Source organism: Haemaphysalis longicornis, unplaced genomic scaffold, assembly GCF_048455015.1.
Source record: "Haemaphysalis longicornis isolate Haplotype H1 unplaced genomic scaffold, Haemaphysalis longicornis Haplotype H1 scaffold_13, whole genome shotgun sequence".
NCBI classification, from domain to species: Eukaryota; Metazoa; Arthropoda; class Arachnida; order Ixodida; family Ixodidae; genus Haemaphysalis; species Haemaphysalis longicornis.
In genome coordinates, this window is record NW_027526233.1 from 24,839,134 (window position 1) to 24,849,997 (window position 10,864).

Sequence of the window (10,864 nt, forward strand, 5' to 3'; positions counted from 1 at the left end):
AGCATCTTCCAGTTAAGAATAATGCTGCTGATACTTTACATTTTAAAATATTTTTCTTTGTGGAAGGATGTTTCTTTATTGGCGGTACAGCACTAGCGTGCGTAAATCGCAGCCTTCAGAACCCCAATCAGGCCTCTTTAAATGGTACACGCAGTTACATAACTATTTGAAAAAGTGGACTGCAAGGACTGCCAATTCACATGATAAACATAAAAAAATAGCTGAAAACAGAACTGGTAAGGCTTTATCGAAGACTAAACTACAAAGGTAATAACATTTTTGTGTCACCACTTAAGAAATATGGCTTCACCGTGAACATGACTAACACCAGAAAGTTCGTATACATGTTGATTAACTGCTACGCCCACATTATAATTTTGGGTGAAACTTTGAGTTTTCCGAAATTAACAATAAAGGTTGCCATTTAGCGGCTACATGTTAGGTTATGCATGAAACACCAATAATTGTTACGGGGGAGAGAACTTGTACATTCAAGTGATCGAGCATTATTCAAGTATAATAGCCCACTGTGCTACCAAAACTGTGTTTGAAAACTTACGTTCTGGCGGCCAAACACTGTTGACAATGCTTGTGGCTCTTGTCCGGTTGAATGGAGGGAAGTGACGCGCTCAGACCGTCCAGAGGTCTAAAACAGGATGACACATGATTACCACACATGCAAGAATGGAAATGATTAGGTGCACGAATGTTACGTCTCGGGCAACACAACATTCATCCAACATCACGGCCCGCGTACCGCGGCACCGTACACATGGTGAGGTGGCTCGCCGCAAACGCAACGAAGCTTGCGAGGCGCGCACATACGCTCGCAAACGATTCTCCCTCGCCATTCCCGACACGGCACAAACGACTGCGGTGATCAGCGAAGCTGAAAACGCTGCGCAGCATAGTTTAGAGGAGTAGCCACACGTGTTCTGATAAACTACGCGTAAGACGTGGTTCGCAGTGGTGAACTCTGAAGCTGTTCGATATAGTGCTGCGGAATGGGAAACGTTACTGAGTTACTGAGCGCCACTGCGTTACTGGGCGCCAGTGCGTTTAGCGCTCAATGCAAGCACCACAATCTTTCGCACATCGCCTTTCTAGAGACGAGCCCTCTAGGTTCAACCACGCCAGTTCAGTTAAACAATTCACACACGCGGGCTCCTGTTAACGAATCCTTAAAGCGGCGATGACAGCTACAAACGACATCCACTGACAAAAAAGGCGGCAAATGTGACGAGACGGCTTACCTGAGAGGAACCGACGCAGAAGAGCAGGCGACGTTCAGGGGCAAGCGCCAAACGAAATTAGCTGTATCAGGGGGCAAAGTTGTTCTCAAATACTTCATCGCGAAGTCGAACATGACAGATACAACCGAAGACGACGAGGTGCCCAGTTAATCATAATAACTGCGCTTGTTTAACCGCACACCACATTAAACAATCGATGAAAGACGGGTCACGGGGTATTTGTGCCGGAATGCGGCCACGCCGCCGCGCGCCGTACTCAGGGTACCGGCAGTTGGCAGGGAGTTGCGTAAACAAATTAAAACGACAACAACAAATAATTGCCTCTTTTACTGAATATAACATAATCTTTAGGTTTATTATTTCTTGTGTTTATTATAATAAAGAAGCTTAGATATTTAAAGTTTACAAACACAAAACGCGAACTGAAGCTTTTGGCGCTCGATTTGAACGTTAAAAAAAGCAGCAGATAGTAAGATAACACTGCGCAATCAAATTTGGCAGTGTTCTAGTGTAAGTAATCGTATTATTATTTGACGTCTGTTTATTTAGCGCCCGATTTCATGCCCCTCCCTCCCCAACTTTTGTTTTATTTTGATACCTGCCTTGTTCTCCAACGTTGTTTCTGCAGGAGAAACTAGGTGGTTTGTTTATTGCATTTGTACACAATATTTAGGGTCGCTAACAATAAGAATGGAATAAAATTGTGATTGCTAGTACGTTATAACTCCACTGAGTGACGAGAATGACTGTTGTCAGAGAGGGCTATGATTGTGCTGGTGGGGCAGGAGAGGAACAGGGAACGACGGAATGATGATACAGATGTCACAGTTCGAGGCTGTGCTGTGCTCCGTGCAAGGCTGTAGAAAACAAAAAGTGGAGGGGGAGTGTTATTCTGTCGATGTCGTGACAAGCAAGGGCTGATTTTTTTCCTGTTTCAACGTCGGTGCTGCCGGTGCTTTTTATTGAATTTGGCAGCTTTTTTTTTGCTTTTGAACATTTTTGCCGAGGTTGGGAGGATGGTGCAATGGGATGTCTTTTCGAAATTATATTGCATGCATGGCCTAAATCAATGAAGAGCTGAACACCTTTTCCACACCCTTTCAACACCCTTCCTAAAAAAGGGTGTTGAGGTTGGTCAACACCCTTTTTTTTCACGAAAACAAGGTGTAAAGCAATGAAAAAGGGTGTTGAGATTCAAGAAAAAGGGTGTAAGGGCCTCCCAACACCCTTTGTTCAATTATTTTACACCCTTTTTGGCCAAAAGGGTGTAAAAACGTTTAGTGTGAACATAGGATGTAATCACGCTTCCTTCACCGCATCTGATGGAGAACACACCGGGAGCGGATCCCCTCACATGTTCACTCACCAGGTGAACAGGCCGCTGCGAAAGCCTTTAACGGGGCGTCAGAGGCAGATGCTATATATCCGTCACAGCACTAATCAAATTGCCAACACAATCCTTCATAACACGGCTCACAGTTTAGCCGTCGTTCATGCGGATAATGGCCCCGTGTTATTGGGAGCCATCCGCTACGCAAAACGGAAGCTTCAGGGTTCTCACTTCATAGTTTTACTGCCTCCAAGGGCATGCAGGAAGAACCGCGAAGAAAACCCTACATGCCACAAAATATTACGAATACTTCTCCGGGTGGCCATAACGCCGTCGAATGCATGCCTTCCATAAACGTGATATCTGACAACCAGGTATGCACTCAGCTGTCTTCGTTTCATGTATACCAATATATTTTAACATGCTAATATTTTATCCCAGCAAAAAGTTATCTCGACGTACGATTACCTCATATTATTAATAGTGCAGAGCCAAGTGTCAATGTGCTACAAATTAAGCAACAAAGAGGCAACTGTGATTAATGGGTATATGAAAAAACGTGGTATCATAAAGAGGGAAATAAATTACTCTATTGCCTGGTATTTTCGACGTCAGGGCAAACAATCCCGAAATTTCTAGAAATGTTTTCAACAGGGGAGCTTTTCTAGGGCTGCCCTTCATGACAGTCCATTTTGGTACCATGTCAGGATCTCTCTCGCCCCGAGTTTACAAATCGGCGAGGCGGTCCTGCCAAACGCTACCGTGTTTACAATGTGACGCACAACACTATTTCTGCATCCGAAATTTTACTTACAACGCGCTTCTTATCCGCTGTTGCTGTAATTCCAAACACCAAGACATCTACGGTAAAAAATCTATTTCGGTGTGCGATGATGCTTTTATTTCGCTGCTTCAAAAGCTACAAAGCATTATCCATATGACTCTACTTCCCATTGCTAGCAAATCAAAATTCTCTCGGAGGACAGCATAAACAACGTGATTCCAAATAACAGGGAAGCAAGCCCCTAATATGTCGATCAATTGACTCGTCAATCATGAAGATCCCGTGAATCCAAACGGGACGTCGTCGGAACAACGAGGAAGGAGCGACGCCAACTAGTACTGTTAACAGCGGTCAAACGGCCCTGAGTGTATTTTGCTTCTTTCGAAGTAAATTTTTACCTTGGAATCTTTTCGCAGTCAAGTTTACTGTCATTGCAAAAAAATTGGGCCCATCTCCCCACGAGGGGGGACTCGAGTAAATGCGTCGCGTAGGGGGTGGGTGTATTGCGTTAACGGTAGTGTTTGGGGGGTGGTGGTGGTGGGGTGGTAGTGAATGTGTTAACTATTATTGCTTATTACTATTAATAATATTATTTCTTTCATATAACAATTGTTACTTTCGTGATTTTGCGACTCGAGTCCCCCCTCGTGGAGATGGGCCCAATTTTTCTTTTTTTTGTGACGCAAGAAGTGAAGGCGAGGAATAGGTTGTTGTAAGTCGTTATTTATTTTTTTGTTGCTGTTGTCGTTGTATTGGACGCTGAGAACGACGGCTTTGTGGTCGCTAAAGTGTACTGTTAAGGGGTCTTCAAGCAGTGGTCGTGCGTTGCAGCAGCTGGTGAAGACGAGATCGATGCAACTGCTGCCATGTATCAGCAGCTTCTTGACGTAGTTTGAATGAGTCAAGGATATAAGGCGCGTTCGTAGCCTTTGATTCTGTGTCACTTTTGTGGCGCAGTGGGAAGAGCACCATGTACCTCGCATTCCGCCCTCTGGGTCGTGGGATCGAAAGCAGGCGCCGATAGCTATTATTTTTTTTATACTATAGGGGGAGGATTGCGGACGGACAACAACGCTGCACCTGTTGCTGAGAGCGCGGAGGGTACGGGGGAGAGACGCACACCTGCGCCTCGCCGCGACGCGCATGCTCAGTGAGCGTGTGGACGCCGCCGCTGACAGTCGAGGGACATCGTGCGACTAAGAAACGCTCCGCGTTTAAAACCCTTCTAACATACTCCATTTGGTGCCAAACTGCTTTCTCATAAGAGAACAAGAATGCTCGGTCACCCTCTTGCTCAGAGGAACAGAAGAGGGCAAGATCGTTCCGGGGGTCTCTTACCCGAAAACTGCAAAGTCCAGAATAACCACTCCATAGAAACTTGGGGATATTACACAACGGCATTTCCAAAGTAAACCATAAATTCCTTTTACAACGGAGGCAAGTTCTTAGTGTGCGTGAATTCGCTGTATTTACATTTTTTTTCTTTTAAACTTGCTGAAGCTGCAGGTCTAAAACTAGTTATTTTGTACAAAAATACTTATAGCCATATATTGGTTCTAAGAATGTTTTATGCCGATTCCGTATGTTCTAAATTGTCCAGAAACCTATTTTTCTATAATTTTCATAGAACGCACGACAATAGTGAATTCTAAAATATAAGCAGCAAATGTTTAGAAGTGTTTGTGTGGATTGCCAAAGTGGCTCACAGGCTGTGACGCTGTGCTGTTGAACCCAAGGAAGGATTTCATCCCATGTGCGTATTTCTATAGCTTCGATGCACGTCAGCCCACGTGACATATTTCTGCGTACAATTTAGAAGGTTAATTTAACCTGGTTTAATGCTGCGCCCCCAACCCAAAGTGGCTTAAAGCATATTAAATCACCATTATTAGCAAAAACCACTACGAATGAGTTTAGAAAAAACATATGGATAGAAAAAATAAAAAGTAGATGCACTGCAGCTCGAGCACAGACGGTAAGCTCCAGTACAAACAACATTGCCGCAACACCTCACTGCCCGGACGGCATTCTCCTTTTAGCAGGCGCTCAATAGAATATAGCGCGCCTTGGCAGGACACATGTGAGGTAGGCGTGCTGCGCTGCGGTGTTCGTAGAAACACGCAACCAAGCCGCGGTTGACGCTCTGCTGCGGAGACGAAAAGCAAAAACACCAAGGTGTCGAGATTTCGGCGCACTTCAACGATGCCCAGGTAGTCAAAATGTACACGTATCTTTCCACAACGGCGCGTAGCTTAGGTGCAGCATCGCGGGCTACACCTTGCAATCAGTATCTTTGGGTGAGCAAATGTACGAGACCGTGCGTTTACGACACAGCCCCTTTTTATAAGAAAACTTAACCCACGATATTTGCCCGTCAGCCGCAACTAACTAGATCACGCAAAATGTTTGAGTCGTTAGGACTTGCACTCTGACTACAGTTTTACCGACTCACAGTATAACCTAATTTTTATTTAACCGTTCAGCTGCCGTTACCTCTTGACGAATTTGAGAACACCTCTGCTATATTGCTTTTCTCCCGTGAATAAGCAACGGAATAGTGTTGCGGGATGCAGGACTTCAGAAATGAACTATAACAGATGCGAACGATGTATTTACATGGCAGCCGTCACCCAGCCGCTACAGGCTACACCCAACCTCATATCTTCGTTTTTTACAAATGCTAGGACCATACCGCTACGCTGCACTTACTTCTTCATTTTCATGTAGGGACTTTTTCCCCTCGTCGCAAGAGACCGTCCGGTCAGGACCGCAGGGAACGAACGCATGCGGTGGTGATGGGGCAAGATGAGAATAAACAGTGAATTACTTTCCGTAGCGGATGACGATGAAGGGCTTGGGGAAGACCAGTCCCCGAAAATTGACGCCCACCAGGTGACGAGGAAACGGTGAGTGTGCTGCGAACCACGCTGGACGAAATCGCTGGGGACTCGACGCGGCAAGATCGGCAGCCCTCGGCATCTCACATCAAGTCTGGTCTCGGTTGTTCTGTATCGCCCGCTCACGATCTGGGGAAACGCGGCGGGGAATATTTTCGAGTACTGGTCGCGCTGGGGCTGAAGTGGCGCGACACGGCTCATGTACCTTCGGTGATTGCGCCGATGCCGAGACTGTGCAACTCTGGGGCCAGGATGCGTATGAGCCCGCACCCTCCACCAAAGATGATCCGAGGATAAAAGAAGCGTGAACAGCGTGTATTTGCATTATTTACATGCCTGCCATTACCGAGCCTGAAATGCTACACCCACGAACCGCTTCTGCTTTGCAAGAGGGTGAGTCCATATTGATTTTTTCACTTAAAGGAGCCATGAAGAGAAAACACAAGTTTGGTTCATTCGAAAGATTGCCTCGTTAGAACCATAACGACACCACTGATAACGCAAACTTCGCTCAAATAAGCTACATAATTAGGAAAAAAGGAAATGACCATGCGACCCACCAGCTCATTTTCCGCAACAGAACCTGTGATGTCACTTGGGAATGCTCTGCGATTGGCGGAGGCCGGCAAAAGCAAACGAATGTTAGGCAGGGCTTACAGCTTGCATTGCGAGCTAAATGCCCGTGAAACATACTGCACATTCTTTTTATGACAAAGAACGGTGGAGTAAACGGTTGAAGGTCCGAACGAACTCGCAAGCGTGTGCGCCAATGCGTACGAAACTAGCGCCGCGGCCGAGCTCGACATCTCGCCGTCGCGCAGACGAATTTTCGGGTTTGAGGCTCTTCGGGGCCAACGAACCGTTCCAGCACGCACAGCCGCGACCTTGCTTCGTATCGTAATCCCTTCACCTTCGCCAACCAGCAAAGGTAAAAATAGAAACGAGGGGAGTAAGGAACAGCAAGAAGCGACGAGATGGTGCCAGTCGTCGCGTAAGTTTCGAATGGTGTTGGCTTGCGGCTGTCGTTACGAGCTCGTTTCCAGTTTACAACCACTGAAAACTTCAGTTTGTTCAGTTACGGCAGGGACCCTTACGTTAGCTCACTCCTGGGACATGCTAGCGCTCGTCGCCGACTTCGTCAAATCGCTCTGACCTTGGGGAAAAACTGCCGTAAACACCGCGCATTGACGCTCGTATCTTTCTGGTCGAAGCAGAGAGCTCGCGCGAACGGCTTTCCATACACGACACCGGCCAACTGGCATAAGTGATACTGCTACTGAAATTGAACTATTATTAACCGTAATCAAAATACGGCACATACGTACCAGTCTATATTCGTCCGTCGCAACGGGGCTGACGAGGCAGCGGTGCCGACGGCTGGGCGTTCGTCTGTTGTGGCTATCGCGGAATGGTCGCTTTCCCGTCCACCGCATATCCCACAACTCGGGCCGCTCGTGCAGTTAGTAGCATTGAGAGTTCAAGTGGTGTGAGGTTGTTAAATGCAAGCCCGAGCTCCTCGGCGAGAGTTTTGTTCTCCGGATCAGGCGATTCCATGACTAGGGCTGCGGGTGCACTAGGTTTTACTAGTATTTTTAAAATGGCTGCCGTCTCGATTGACTCCCGCGTGTGGGTGCTATATGGAGTCGACATACTAAGTATCTGTTTCATGGACCGCCTCTATGACGCCATTGTACACGTCACGGAATGTTCAATTTTAGCGGGAGATTTAAAATGTTGGCTTAAATTGCCTTATTTCTCAGTGAATAAAGCATCATTTGCTTCCGGGAGAGCGCTTGGGGTACTATGAAACACCTAATCTTTCCAATAAAACAAACTTTTGTTTTCTCTTCATGGCTCCTTTAACGCTGCACAATCTGCTGGTTAAAATACGGTCGAGATTTTGTATAACCAACGCACCATGTGGCTCGATAAGCTTCTACAGTTCATATCTTATTGCGCATGCTTTTAGTGCACAGAAAAGTAACGTAGTCTAGAGCCATGAAAAAATTACTGTGTTTGGAGCCCATAGAGAATTTTATTTCTCAGTACAAATATCTGGCCTGCCAAGCGTATGCATACGAACAACGTGAATCGCGCCACATCGCATGCGTGCTGTCGACGACCCCCATAGCAAAACGTTCTTCGGGGTTACTGTATTAGGGTACTCATATTGGTGATAACGCGCACAAGAAACAGGGATAAAGGAAAAAAGTTGACACAACGCTTTCATTCTTCGTCCCTATTTTGTGAGCACCTTTACTTCTGCGATTAATACTTTAGTAGTAGCGCAGTCATTCACTCCGCAGCAGTATATTTTAACGTGATGCAATGAAATCAAGCACGACAAAGACCACACTCAAATTTCTCTCAGTTATGAGTGGATGCCGGTTTTGGTGGGTTGACAATACGAGAATTTAGGGGCGCATACAATCGTAATGATCACAGCAGACACAGGAAGGAATTTTTTAGGAATATTTTAACCAGTCCCACGCGTGTTTGGTTTGGCGTTGTATCTACATACGCACAATAGGCAAGAAAATCACATGACGATTTTGTAAAAGGAAGCATATAGTATAGGATTTAAATTACAGAACGATTCCTATTGAACGTGTTGAACGGCAGAATTTACTGTTGCATATTGGTTAATTTGCTGATTAGCTATCTGCCACAAGCTGGTAGAATAAAGCGGTAGTGACTATGGGACTTGCCAAGTGGTGGAAGAAAAAAGAATGAAAGAAAGGAGAGGGGATATTGATATCCTCATGATACATTAGACATCAATCCTTGCGTAGAGGTATGCCTAACAAGTGCCCGCTTTTATCGTTCATTTGGGGGGCCACGTGCTTCTAAGTACGGAATCTCTTCAGACATAAGACCCGCCGCGGTGACTCAGTGGCTAAGGCGTTGCGCTGCTGAGCACGAGGTCGCGGGTTCGATTCCCGGCCGCGGCGGTCGCTTTTCTGATGGAGGCGAAAAGCAAAAATGCCCGTGTGTACGAGATTTCGGCGCACGTTAAAGATCCCCAGGTGGTAAAAATTAATCCGGAGCCCTCCACTACGGCGCGCCTCATCGCCTGCGCTGCGTCGGCGCGTTAAACCCTAGAATCAATCAATCAAGCAATCTTCAGACATAATTTAAACAATGTTTGACTACTACATGGGTATTACTCTAGCTTCGAATGCATCAGCTCTAAAGTTGATTGCGTATTTAGAAACGCCCGTCAGTCAATTAGGACCATAAACCCGTACACTTGTCTAACATATTTGTATAGTTTGCTTGGTGTTTTATGAACCTTGATAATATGAGTGTGCCCTATTTCAAAAACAGTAGTTGAAATAGTGCTCTGTCGGTGCGCATCTTCCCTCTCCGGGTGTTCTTAGTGCATCTTTTTTACGTTGGCTTGCCCGTAGCTTTTAAAGCCCTAAATTGACTAGACCTGCAGCGGAGTCAAGGACAATGATGGAGCTTGGATGCACTCCAGGGCTGAGGCGGCGATAGTTTTATTCTCTTCGGATGAATTTTTAAAGTTTTACGTAAAGTATTCATGGGCGCTGGATAGCGCCTAAATGCTTGAGAAGTTGCATGCTCCTCATTAGAGCATGGCTTCGCATGGTTTCGACGGTATGCAGCAGCACAGAGCTAACGGGAGCCCTTCTGCAGGGGCACATATCTCGAGGGTTCGTAGACAATCCGGCGGAGCAAGGAGAATCCGATGAAGACCAGTTGTTACCATTCCCTTTAGCTCAAAATGATGGCGCCTTCAATTTTGTCTCAGGTGTAATGAATTCCCTCTTGGCAGTGGAAATTGCCGGGAGAAGCCCTAAGGCTCTGTTGTATGAGTGACAATATATTATATCTTGTTTTTGATTTCACTGCTTTGTGCTCAGAATTAGGTGTGCATTAGGTAATGTAGCTGATAAGCTCGAATAATTTGAACATTTTGGGGATAATCGGCAACGCGTCTACTGAGATGTATGAATATTTCTGGGTTCTGGGTAGTTCTGGAACAGTGAATATACTTGAACCCATAGATTATGTCGTTAGGCTCGTTGGCGTATATGGTTCTGCAGTGTGATTGGAGCGCCTTCGGGGACACTTCCAGGTCTGGGTTCGGTGGAGTTTGAGGCCTTCATACGTTTGTGGAGTATAAAAAGTGCGTACTTGTTGATCACAGGCCTAACGCCACCACGCCCAATGCAGGGTTTTCTTGTGCCTACGGCGTCTAGTAGGACATCGCGTTCTTCGTTCGATCAACAGGACGTGTATATGGTGAAGTATTCGGCGTAAAGTGCAGATTGCATGTTACAGATTATGTGGCGAAGAATGGGTATGTGTGGGTTTCCTGGAAAACAGGAGGGAGAAAACGTAGCCTAGTGGAGTATACAACATGAAAAGGTGGGTAAGGAGACTGAACGGTTGGTCCAGGTCGAAGCGTGTCGGAGTACTTGGCAAGCAGTGTTTGTACCGCGGAGCGCAAACTTGGACAGTGGACAGTAGATTGTAAGCATTGACGAACATTTTCCAAGGCGCCCTTAGTGTCGAAGGTGAAGATGGCCCTTCTAGGTTTTCTGCTTAGTGGAGTGAATACATCTTCCATGAG